This window comes from Eucyclogobius newberryi, unplaced genomic scaffold (assembly GCF_026437365.1).
Source record: "Eucyclogobius newberryi isolate DKJ021-1_F unplaced genomic scaffold, fEucNew1.0.hap1 SCAF_41, whole genome shotgun sequence".
NCBI classification, from domain to species: domain Eukaryota; kingdom Metazoa; phylum Chordata; class Actinopteri; order Gobiiformes; family Gobiidae; genus Eucyclogobius; species Eucyclogobius newberryi.
Genome location: NW_027316068.1, coordinates 571,209 through 584,542, shown reverse-complemented (window position 1 = coordinate 584,542; position 13,334 = coordinate 571,209).

The following is a 13,334-nucleotide window of genomic DNA, read 5'->3' as shown; positions in this document are numbered from 1 at the left end:
CCGTGACAATAAAACAGCAGAACCTTGGCCCATCTTCAAAGGACTCTTGGCCGCACACCTCCGACACCTCCACATGGCAGCAGAGCACCGGTTCATCACCCACCTCATCCCCCACAACACCCTGATCCACCTTATACCCTCTGGAAACCTGGACATCATCTTCTGACCCCGGCATCACCCCCCCATCCACGGCATCACCCCCCATCACTGAAGAAAGTTTGAAGAACGATTGTGTGTTTGATTTTCTGTAATTTTTTGTCTCTTCTCCCCCTGCCCTTGTGTATCCCATTCCCTTGCACTTGTGTGTGATGTTTGTCTGTACAATTATGTAAATATATGTAAATACTTGTAAGATGTTTTTGATAATAAAAGATAAAAAAAATAAAATAATGGACAACTGAGTAGTAGTAGTAGGTTTGAGATGGGCCGGTAATTATTTAGCACTGTGGCATCAAGACTGCTCTTCTTTAAGAGAGGCTTAATGACCGCAGTTTTAAGGCTCTTGGGAATATTCCAGATCCAAGCGACATGTTGACTTTTTGAGTGATTGGAGCCAACAGACTGCTCACCGTAGACTTTAAAAATCTGGTAGACAATGCATAAAGGCAGCATGTAGTGGAACTCAGACTTGTGGTGATCTCTTGGACAGTTTTGTCAGCCAAAAATGCAAAATGGGTTAACTCCAGTTGTCTAGCTGGCTGCGTGCTTGTTATCTGCAAATAATGGTATTTTTAATGTTCTGAACTGAGTCTTGCAAAGAAGACTGCAAACTCATTGCACCTGGAGAAATACAGAAACCATCAGACAAAGTAACATTTACCACACTGTAATTTGAAATGTTAACCCGCTTTGTCATTAGCAGGTCCAGAGTGTGCCCTTTGCCCTTGGTGGGGCCACTCAGGTGCGGAGTAAGACCAAAGCTTCTGAGGACAGCGCCAAGCTCTTTAGAAGAAGACGAGGTTGAGCGGGGCGTGAAGGAAGGAAGGAACAGTCACTCACGTACGGGAAACTCCTACCAAGCAGTGGCCAGCCTATAGCACACTGGAATTCTGTGGTAATTGAACCAAGTTTAGCAGTTCCTTTCATCAGTTAATAACACAAGCAGGCTTTCCTATTTACCAATGTAGATAACAGGGGTTACAACAGTGACACTGGTGGGTCTCGAACTCACAGCCTTTGAATGCCTTTGCAACTTTTGTCTGATTCCCCTTTTTCACAAAAGAAAACAGTCATCCGAAAACGGTCTACATCAATCATTCCTTACCATCAAACTGAGAAACAAGGAGTGAAAAGAGTGCATTTACTGTTTATTCAGGGATACTGTTCAATCTCTAATTGCAAAATAGCTCTTTCGGGTGATATGTTTTTCTGTACATGTAAACAACTGATTTGCTTGAAAGGCTATCATGAAAGCACTGCTGGGATTTACTAGACAGGCACTTTGACCAACTAAGCCACAGCGCCTCTAAAGTGTTACTCCAACCTGTTTCAGGTAGATATTCAGCAAACAATGTTACCCCGTGGATTTTGGCTGCGATAGCTCTTCCAAAATAGCTTCTCGTCCCTGGGTGGGCTCAAACCACCAACCTCCCGGTTAACAGCCGAGCGCGCTGGCCAATTGCGCCACAGAGACATCCAGCCTAGTCAATAAAATATTTGCGACTCGACAAGCCGCAACATCTTTTTTTTTTTAAAGCGAGCCAGCAACATTCGAAAGTTCAGCCCCTGTCCAATCAACTGAGTTTAATGGAGAGCGAGGGCATCAATCTTTCTACCTTTGAGCTAAATCCCCTGTACCAATGTAGCTATAAAAAAAAACTGGAAGTCTTTCAATCAATCGACTCTCGCCAATTTATTGCGCACTCAATATACTGCAGTTAATCTGGATATTGAGGAAAAATTGCAAGATAATGTTATTTGACATAATGCCGATGTATTTGCTTACTTTTTCAAGCACACTTGGCAATAAACCTCGTTCAGCAGTGCTTTTTATCAGATAGTAAAGCGCGCAGACGTTCCATTGTAAAAAACAAAAATGTTCTCTCGCCATTAGCGACTCCAGTGGGACTCAACCCACAACCTTTGAAAGCCCTTGCAACTAATGCCTAGAAGTCCAATGCGCTATCCATTGCGCCACAGAGCCCATACGTCCTTGCGTGATGCTCATTTCCACAAACGCAAAACACGGTTTTCATCCAAAATGGGTCTACGTCAGTCATTCCTTGCCAACAAACTGAGAATCAAAAAGTGAAAAGAGTGCAGTTAATCTGTGTGTGCAGGGATACTTTTCCATCTCTTATTCCAATTTGTAACAGCAGCGCATTTTCTGTCATTGTAAACAATTTGCACGCCTGAATGGACAACTGTAACCCTCTCCATAGCCCGGTATACATTATATCTCAACAGGAACATCCATCTCCGTGACAATAAAACAGCAGAACCTTGGCCCATCTTCAAAGGACTCTTGGCCGCACACCTCCGACATCTCCACATGGCAGCAGAGCACCGGTTCATCACCCACCTCGTCCCCCACAACACCCTGATCCACCTTATACCCTCTGGAAACCTGGACATCATCTTCTGACCCCGGCATCACCTCCCCCAACCACGGCATCAACCCCCATCACTGAAGAAAGTTTGGAGAATGATGGTGTGTTTGATTTTCTGTAATTTTTTGTCTCTTCTCCCCCTGCCCTTGTGTATCCCATTCCCTTGCACTTGTGTGTGATGTTTGTCTGTACAATTATGTAAATATATGTAAATACTTGTAAGATGTTTTTGATAATAAAAGATAAAAAAAAAAAATTAAAATAATGGACAACTGAGTAGTAGTAGTAGGTTTGAAATGGGCCGGTAATTATTTAGCACTGTGGCATCAAGACTGCTCTTCTTTAAGAGAGGCTTAATGACCGCAGTTTTAAGGCTCTTGGGAATATTCCAGATCGAAGCAACATGTTGACTTTTTGAGTGAGTGGAGCCAACAGACTGCTCACCGTAGACTTTAAAAATCTAGTAGGCAATGCATAAAGGCAGCATGTAGTGGAACTCAGACTTGTGGTGATCTCTTGGACAGTTTTGTCAGCCAAAAATGCAAAATGGGTTAACTCCAGTTGTCTAGCTGGCTGCGTGCTTGTTATCTGCAAATAATGGTATTTTTAATGTTCTGAACTGAGTCTTGCAAAGAAGACTGCAAACTCATTGCACCTGGAGAAATACAGAAACCATCAGACAAAGTAACATTTACCACACTGTAATTTGAAATGTTAACCCGCTTTGTCATTAGCAGGTCCAGAGTGTGCCCTTTGCCCTTGGTGGGGCCACTCAGGTGCGGAGTAAGACCAAAGCTTCTGAGGACAGCGCCAAGCTCTTTAGAAGAAGACGAGGTTGAGCGGGGCGTGAAGGAAGGAAGGAACAGTCACTCACGTACGGGAAACTCCTACCAAGCAGTGGCCAGCCTATAGCACACTGGGATTCTGTGGTAATTGAACCAAGTTTAGCAGTTCCTTTCATCAGTTAATAACACAAGCAGGCTTTCCTATTTACCAATGTAGATAACAGGGGTTACAACAGTGACTCTGGTGGGTCTCGAACTCACAGCCTTTGAATGCCTTTGCAACTTTTGTCTGATTCCCCTTTTTCACAAAAGAAAACAGTCATCCGAAAACGGTCTACATCAATCATTCCTTACCATCAAACTGAGAAACAAGGAGTGAAAAGAGTGCATTTACTCTGTTTATTCAGGGATACTGTTCAATCTCTAATTGCAAAATAGCTCTTTCGGGTGATATGTTTTTCTGTACATGTAAACAACTGATATGCTTGAAAGGCTATCATGAAAGCACTGCTGGGATTTGCTAGACAGGCACTTTGACCAACTAAGCCACAGCGCCTCTAAAGTGTTACTCCAACCTGTTTCAGGTAGATATTCAGCAAACAATGTTACCCCGTGGATTTTGGCTGCGATAGCTCTTCCAAAATAGCTTCTCGTCCCTGGGTGGGCTCAAACCACCAACCTCCCGGTTAACAGCCGAGCGCGCTGGCCAATTGCGCCACAGAGACATCCAGCCCAGTCGAAAAAATATTTGCGACTTGACAAGCCGCAACATCTTTTTTTTTTTAAAGCGAGCCAGCAACATTCGAAAGTTCAGCCCCTGTCCAATCAACTGTGTTTAATGGAGAGCGAGGGCATCAATCTTTCTACCTTTGAGCTAAATCCCCTGTACCAAAGTAGCTATAAATAAACTGGAAGTCTTTCAATCAATCGACTCTCGCCAATTTATTGCGCACTCAATATACTGCAGTTAATCTGGATATTGAGGAAAAATTGCAAGATAATGTTATTTGACATAATGCCGATGTATTTGCTTACTTTTTCAAGCACACTTGGCAATAAACCTCGTTCAGCAGTGCCTTTTATCAGATAGTAAAGCGCGCAGACGTTCCATTGTAAAAAACAAAAATGTTCTCTCACCATTAGCGACTCTAGTGGGACTCAACCCACAACCTTTGAAAGCCCTTGCAACTAATGCCTAGAAGTCCAATGCGCTATCCATTGCGCCACAGAGCCCATACATCCTTGCGTGATGCTCATTTCCACAAACGCAAAACACGGTTTTCATCCAAAATGGGTCTACGTCAGTCATTCCTTGCCAACAAACTGAGAATCAAAAAGTGAAAAGAGTGCAGTTAATCTGTGTGTGCAGGGATACTTTTCCATCTCTTATTCCAATTTGTAACAGCAGCGCATTTTCTGTCATTGTAAATAATTTGCACGCCTGAATGGACAACTGTAACCCTCTCCATAGCCCGGTATACATTATATCTCAACAGGAACATCCATCTCCGTGACAATAAAACAGCAGAACCTTGGCCCATCTTCAAAGGACTCTTGGCCGCACACCTCCGACACCTCCACATGGCAGCAGAGCACCGGTTCATCACCCACCTCATCCCCCACAACACCCTGATCCACCTTATACCCTCTGGAAACCTGGACATCATCTTCTGACCCCGGCATCACCCCCCCATCCACGGCATCACCCCCCATCACTGAAGAAAGTTTGAAGAACGATTGTGTGTTTGATTTTCTGTAATTTTTTGTCTCTTCTCCCCCTGCCCTTGTGTATCCCATTCCCTTGCACTTGTGTGTGATGTTTGTCTGTACAATTATGTAAATATATGTAAATACTTGTAAGATGTTTTTGATAATAAAAGATAAAAAAAATAAAATAATGGACAACTGAGTAGTAGTAGTAGGTTTGAGATGGGCCGGTAATTATTTAGCACTGTGGCATCAAGACTGCTCTTCTTTAAGAGAGGCTTAATGACCGCAGTTTTAAGGCTCTTGGGAATATTCCAGATCCAAGCGACATGTTGACTTTTTGAGTGATTGGAGCCAACAGACTGCTCACCGTAGACTTTAAAAATCTGGTAGACAATGCATAAAGGCAGCATGTAGTGGAACTCAGACTTGTGGTGATCTCTTGGACAGTTTTGTCAGCCAAAAATGCAAAATGGGTTAACTCCAGTTGTCTAGCTGGCTGCGTGCTTGTTATCTGCAAATAATGGTATTTTTAATGTTCTGAACTGAGTCTTGCAAAGAAGACTGCAAACTCATTGCACCTGGAGAAATACAGAAACCATCAGACAAAGTAACATTTACCACACTGTAATTTGAAATGTTAACCCGCTTTGTCATTAGCAGGTCCAGAGTGTGCCCTTTGCCCTTGGTGGGGCCACTCAGGTGCGGAGTAAGACCAAAGCTTCTGAGGACAGCGCCAAGCTCTTTAGAAGAAGACGAGGTTGAGCGGGGCGTGAAGGAAGGAAGGAACAGTCACTCACGTACGGGAAACTCCTACCAAGCAGTGGCCAGCCTATAGCACACTGGAATTCTGTGGTAATTGAACCAAGTTTAGCAGTTCCTTTCATCAGTTAATAACACAAGCAGGCTTTCCTATTTACCAATGTAGATAACAGGGGTTACAACAGTGACACTGGTGGGTCTCGAACTCACAGCCTTTGAATGCCTTTGCAACTTTTGTCTGATTCCCCTTTTTCACAAAAGAAAACAGTCATCCGAAAACGGTCTACATCAATCATTCCTTACCATCAAACTGAGAAACAAGGAGTGAAAAGAGTGCATTTACTGTTTATTCAGGGATACTGTTCAATCTCTAATTGCAAAATAGCTCTTTCGGGTGATATGTTTTTCTGTACATGTAAACAACTGATTTGCTTGAAAGGCTATCATGAAAGCACTGCTGGGATTTACTAGACAGGCACTTTGACCAACTAAGCCACAGCGCCTCTAAAGTGTTACTCCAACCTGTTTCAGGTAGATATTCAGCAAACAATGTTACCCCGTGGATTTTGGCTGCGATAGCTCTTCCAAAATAGCTTCTCGTCCCTGGGTGGGCTCAAACCACCAACCTCCCGGTTAACAGCCGAGCGCGCTGGCCAATTGCGCCACAGAGACATCCAGCCTAGTCAATAAAATATTTGCGACTCGACAAGCCGCAACATCTTTTTTTTTTTAAAGCGAGCCAGCAACATTCGAAAGTTCAGCCCCTGTCCAATCAACTGAGTTTAATGGAGAGCGAGGGCATCAATCTTTCTACCTTTGAGCTAAATCCCCTGTACCAATGTAGCTATAAAAAAAAACTGGAAGTCTTTCAATCAATCGACTCTCGCCAATTTATTGCGCACTCAATATACTGCAGTTAATCTGGATATTGAGGAAAAATTGCAAGATAATGTTATTTGACATAATGCCGATGTATTTGCTTACTTTTTCAAGCACACTTGGCAATAAACCTCGTTCAGCAGTGCTTTTTATCAGATAGTAAAGCGCGCAGACGTTCCATTGTAAAAAACAAAAATGTTCTCTCGCCATTAGCGACTCCAGTGGGACTCAACCCACAACCTTTGAAAGCCCTTGCAACTAATGCCTAGAAGTCCAATGCGCTATCCATTGCGCCACAGAGCCCATACATCCTTGCGTGATGCTCATTTCCACAAACGCAAAACACGGTTTTCATCCAAAATGGGTCTACGTCAGTCATTCCTTGCCAACAAACTGAGAATCAAAAAGTGAAAAGAGTGCAGTTAATCTGTGTGTGCAGGGATACTTTTCCATCTCTTATTCCAATTTGTAACAGCAGCGCATTTTCTGTCATTGTAAATAATTTGCACGCCTGAATGGACAACTGTAACCCTCTCCATAGCCCGGTATACATTATATCTCAACAGGAACATCCATCTCCGTGACAATAAAACAGCAGAACCTTGGCCCATCTTCAAAGGACTCTTGGCCGCACACCTCCGACACCTCCACATGGCAGCAGAGCACCGGTTCATCACCCACCTCATCCCCCACAACACCCTGATCCACCTTATACCCTCTGGAAACCTGGACATCATCTTCTGACCCCGGCATCACCCCCCCATCCACGGCATCACCCCCCATCACTGAAGAAAGTTTGAAGAACGATTGTGTGTTTGATTTTCTGTAATTTTTTGTCTCTTCTCCCCCTGCCCTTGTGTATCCCATTCCCTTGCACTTGTGTGTGATGTTTGTCTGTACAATTATGTAAATATATGTAAATACTTGTAAGATGTTTTTGATAATAAAAGATAAAAAAAATAAAATAATGGACAACTGAGTAGTAGTAGTAGGTTTGAGATGGGCCGGTAATTATTTAGCACTGTGGCATCAAGACTGCTCTTCTTTAAGAGAGGCTTAATGACCGCAGTTTTAAGGCTCTTGGGAATATTCCAGATCCAAGCGACATGTTGACTTTTTGAGTGATTGGAGCCAACAGACTGCTCACCGTAGACTTTAAAAATCTGGTAGACAATGCATAAAGGCAGCATGTAGTGGAACTCAGACTTGTGGTGATCTCTTGGACAGTTTTGTCAGCCAAAAATGCAAAATGGGTTAACTCCAGTTGTCTAGCTGGCTGCGTGCTTGTTATCTGCAAATAATGGTATTTTTAATGTTCTGAACTGAGTCTTGCAAAGAAGACTGCAAACTCATTGCACCTGGAGAAATACAGAAACCATCAGACAAAGTAACATTTACCACACTGTAATTTGAAATGTTAACCCGCTTTGTCATTAGCAGGTCCAGAGTGTGCCCTTTGCCCTTGGTGGGGCCACTCAGGTGCGGAGTAAGACCAAAGCTTCTGAGGACAGCGCCAAGCTCTTTAGAAGAAGACGAGGTTGAGCGGGGCGTGAAGGAAGGAAGGAACAGTCACTCACGTACGGGAAACTCCTACCAAGCAGTGGCCAGCCTATAGCACACTGGAATTCTGTGGTAATTGAACCAAGTTTAGCAGTTCCTTTCATCAGTTAATAACACAAGCAGGCTTTCCTATTTACCAATGTAGATAACAGGGGTTACAACAGTGACACTGGTGGGTCTCGAACTCACAGCCTTTGAATGCCTTTGCAACTTTTGTCTGATTCCCCTTTTTCACAAAAGAAAACAGTCATCCGAAAACGGTCTACATCAATCATTCCTTACCATCAAACTGAGAAACAAGGAGTGAAAAGAGTGCATTTACTGTTTATTCAGGGATACTGTTCAATCTCTAATTGCAAAATAGCTCTTTCGGGTGATATGTTTTTCTGTACATGTAAACAACTGATTTGCTTGAAAGGCTATCATGAAAGCACTGCTGGGATTTACTAGACAGGCACTTTGACCAACTAAGCCACAGCGCCTCTAAAGTGTTACTCCAACCTGTTTCAGGTAGATATTCAGCAAACAATGTTACCCCGTGGATTTTGGCTGCGATAGCTCTTCCAAAATAGCTTCTCGTCCCTGGGTGGGCTCAAACCACCAACCTCCCGGTTAACAGCCGAGCGCGCTGGCCAATTGCGCCACAGAGACATCCAGCCTAGTCAATAAAATATTTGCGACTCGACAAGCCGCAACATCTTTTTTTTTTTAAAGCGAGCCAGCAACATTCGAAAGTTCAGCCCCTGTCCAATCAACTGAGTTTAATGGAGAGCGAGGGCATCAATCTTTCTACCTTTGAGCTAAATCCCCTGTACCAATGTAGCTATAAAAAAAAACTGGAAGTCTTTCAATCAATCGACTCTCGCCAATTTATTGCGCACTCAATATACTGCAGTTAATCTGGATATTGAGGAAAAATTGCAAGATAATGTTATTTGACATAATGCCGATGTATTTGCTTACTTTTTCAAGCACACTTGGCAATAAACCTCGTTCAGCAGTGCTTTTTATCAGATAGTAAAGCGCGCAGACGTTCCATTGTAAAAAACAAAAATGTTCTCTCGCCATTAGCGACTCCAGTGGGACTCAACCCACAACCTTTGAAAGCCCTTGCAACTAATGCCTAGAAGTCCAATGCGCTATCCATTGCGCCACAGAGCCCATACGTCCTTGCGTGATGCTCATTTCCACAAACGCAAAACACGGTTTTCATCCAAAATGGGTCTACGTCAGTCATTCCTTGCCAACAAACTGAGAATCAAAAAGTGAAAAGAGTGCAGTTAATCTGTGTGTGCAGGGATACTTTTCCATCTCTTATTCCAATTTGTAACAGCAGCGCATTTTCTGTCATTGTAAACAATTTGCACGCCTGAATGGACAACTGTAACCCTCTCCATAGCCCGGTATACATTATATCTCAACAGGAACATCCATCTCCGTGACAATAAAACAGCAGAACCTTGGCCCATCTTCAAAGGACTCTTGGCCGCACACCTCCGACATCTCCACATGGCAGCAGAGCACCGGTTCATCACCCACCTCGTCCCCCACAACACCCTGATCCACCTTATACCCTCTGGAAACCTGGACATCATCTTCTGACCCCGGCATCACCTCCCCCAACCACGGCATCAACCCCCATCACTGAAGAAAGTTTGGAGAATGATGGTGTGTTTGATTTTCTGTAATTTTTTGTCTCTTCTCCCCCTGCCCTTGTGTATCCCATTCCCTTGCACTTGTGTGTGATGTTTGTCTGTACAATTATGTAAATATATGTAAATACTTGTAAGATGTTTTTGATAATAAAAGATAAAAAAAAAAAATTAAAATAATGGACAACTGAGTAGTAGTAGTAGGTTTGAAATGGGCCGGTAATTATTTAGCACTGTGGCATCAAGACTGCTCTTCTTTAAGAGAGGCTTAATGACCGCAGTTTTAAGGCTCTTGGGAATATTCCAGATCGAAGCAACATGTTGACTTTTTGAGTGAGTGGAGCCAACAGACTGCTCACCGTAGACTTTAAAAATCTAGTAGGCAATGCATAAAGGCAGCATGTAGTGGAACTCAGACTTGTGGTGATCTCTTGGACAGTTTTGTCAGCCAAAAATGCAAAATGGGTTAACTCCAGTTGTCTAGCTGGCTGCGTGCTTGTTATCTGCAAATAATGGTATTTTTAATGTTCTGAACTGAGTCTTGCAAAGAAGACTGCAAACTCATTGCACCTGGAGAAATACAGAAACCATCAGACAAAGTAACATTTACCACACTGTAATTTGAAATGTTAACCCGCTTTGTCATTAGCAGGTCCAGAGTGTGCCCTTTGCCCTTGGTGGGGCCACTCAGGTGCGGAGTAAGACCAAAGCTTCTGAGGACAGCGCCAAGCTCTTTAGAAGAAGACGAGGTTGAGCGGGGCGTGAAGGAAGGAAGGAACAGTCACTCACGTACGGGAAACTCCTACCAAGCAGTGGCCAGCCTATAGCACACTGGGATTCTGTGGTAATTGAACCAAGTTTAGCAGTTCCTTTCATCAGTTAATAACACAAGCAGGCTTTCCTATTTACCAATGTAGATAACAGGGGTTACAACAGTGACTCTGGTGGGTCTCGAACTCACAGCCTTTGAATGCCTTTGCAACTTTTGTCTGATTCCCCTTTTTCACAAAAGAAAACAGTCATCCGAAAACGGTCTACATCAATCATTCCTTACCATCAAACTGAGAAACAAGGAGTGAAAAGAGTGCATTTACTCTGTTTATTCAGGGATACTGTTCAATCTCTAATTGCAAAATAGCTCTTTCGGGTGATATGTTTTTCTGTACATGTAAACAACTGATATGCTTGAAAGGCTATCATGAAAGCACTGCTGGGATTTGCTAGACAGGCACTTTGACCAACTAAGCCACAGCGCCTCTAAAGTGTTACTCCAACCTGTTTCAGGTAGATATTCAGCAAACAATGTTACCCCGTGGATTTTGGCTGCGATAGCTCTTCCAAAATAGCTTCTCGTCCCTGGGTGGGCTCAAACCACCAACCTCCCGGTTAACAGCCGAGCGCGCTGGCCAATTGCGCCACAGAGACATCCAGCCCAGTCGAAAAAATATTTGCGACTTGACAAGCCGCAACATCTTTTTTTTTTTAAAGCGAGCCAGCAACATTCGAAAGTTCAGCCCCTGTCCAATCAACTGTGTTTAATGGAGAGCGAGGGCATCAATCTTTCTACCTTTGAGCTAAATCCCCTGTACCAAAGTAGCTATAAATAAACTGGAAGTCTTTCAATCAATCGACTCTCGCCAATTTATTGCGCACTCAATATACTGCAGTTAATCTGGATATTGAGGAAAAATTGCAAGATAATGTTATTTGACATAATGCCGATGTATTTGCTTACTTTTTCAAGCACACTTGGCAATAAACCTCGTTCAGCAGTGCCTTTTATCAGATAGTAAAGCGCGCAGACGTTCCATTGTAAAAAACAAAAATGTTCTCTCACCATTAGCGACTCTAGTGGGACTCAACCCACAACCTTTGAAAGCCCTTGCAACTAATGCCTAGAAGTCCAATGCGCTATCCATTGCGCCACAGAGCCCATACATCCTTGCGTGATGCTCATTTCCACAAACGCAAAACACGGTTTTCATCCAAAATGGGTCTACGTCAGTCATTCCTTGCCAACAAACTGAGAATCAAAAAGTGAAAAGAGTGCAGTTAATCTGTGTGTGCAGGGATACTTTTCCATCTCTTATTCCAATTTGTAACAGCAGCGCATTTTCTGTCATTGTAAATAATTTGCACGCCTGAATGGACAACTGTAACCCTCTCCATAGCCCGGTATACATTATATCTCAACAGGAACATCCATCTCCGTGACAATAAAACAGCAGAACCTTGGCCCATCTTCAAAGGACTCTTGGCCGCACACCTCCGACACCTCCACATGGCAGCAGAGCACCGGTTCATCACCCACCTCATCCCCCACAACACCCTGATCCACCTTATACCCTCTGGAAACCTGGACATCATCTTCTGACCCCGGCATCACCCCCCCATCCACGGCATCACCCCCCATCACTGAAGAAAGTTTGAAGAACGATTGTGTGTTTGATTTTCTGTAATTTTTTGTCTCTTCTCCCCCTGCCCTTGTGTATCCCATTCCCTTGCACTTGTGTGTGATGTTTGTCTGTACAATTATGTAAATATATGTAAATACTTGTAAGATGTTTTTGATAATAAAAGATAAAAAAAATAAAATAATGGACAACTGAGTAGTAGTAGTAGGTTTGAGATGGGCCGGTAATTATTTAGCACTGTGGCATCAAGACTGCTCTTCTTTAAGAGAGGCTTAATGACCGCAGTTTTAAGGCTCTTGGGAATATTCCAGATCCAAGCGACATGTTGACTTTTTGAGTGATTGGAGCCAACAGACTGCTCACCGTAGACTTTAAAAATCTGGTAGACAATGCATAAAGGCAGCATGTAGTGGAACTCAGACTTGTGGTGATCTCTTGGACAGTTTTGTCAGCCAAAAATGCAAAATGGGTTAACTCCAGTTGTCTAGCTGGCTGCGTGCTTGTTATCTGCAAATAATGGTATTTTTAATGTTCTGAACTGAGTCTTGCAAAGAAGACTGCAAACTCATTGCACCTGGAGAAATACAGAAACCATCAGACAAAGTAACATTTACCACACTGTAATTTGAAATGTTAACCCGCTTTGTCATTAGCAGGTCCAGAGTGTGCCCTTTGCCCTTGGTGGGGCCACTCAGGTGCGGAGTAAGACCAAAGCTTCTGAGGACAGCGCCAAGCTCTTTAGAAGAAGACGAGGTTGAGCGGGGCGTGAAGGAAGGAAGGAACAGTCACTCACGTACGGGAAACTCCTACCAAGCAGTGGCCAGCCTATAGCACACTGGAATTCTGTGGTAATTGAACCAAGTTTAGCAGTTCCTTTCATCAGTTAATAACACAAGCAGGCTTTCCTATTTACCAATGTAGATAACAGGGGTTACAACAGTGACACTGGTGGGTCTCGAACTCACAGCCTTTGAATGCCTTTGCAACTTTTGTCTGATTCCCCTTTTTCACAAAAGAAAACAGTCA